Source organism: Sitodiplosis mosellana, unplaced genomic scaffold (genome assembly GCF_009176505.1).
Source record: "Sitodiplosis mosellana isolate CC-2019 unplaced genomic scaffold, AAFC_SMos_1.0 Smas_scaffold_1, whole genome shotgun sequence".
Lineage (NCBI taxonomy): Eukaryota > Metazoa > Arthropoda > Insecta > Diptera > Cecidomyiidae > Sitodiplosis > Sitodiplosis mosellana.
Genome location: NW_022595244.1, coordinates 8,022,909 through 8,023,149, shown reverse-complemented (window position 1 = coordinate 8,023,149; position 241 = coordinate 8,022,909).

Genomic DNA, 241 nt, shown 5'->3' with positions numbered 1-241 from the left:
AAGTTTACTATCGACATAATCATAACTCTCTTCGAAATAATGGATCACGTTGAAAAAATATTTCAACTTAAGAATATAGAACTAAAATCAAGTCGAATGGATTCGTTTATTTCGTCGCATACTATCGCTCTCCGGTCTCTATTCCAAAATTCGACTTGGTTTTAGTTCTATATTCTTGAGTTGAAATATTTTTTCAACATGATCCATTATTTCGAACAGAGTTATGGTTATGTCGATAGTA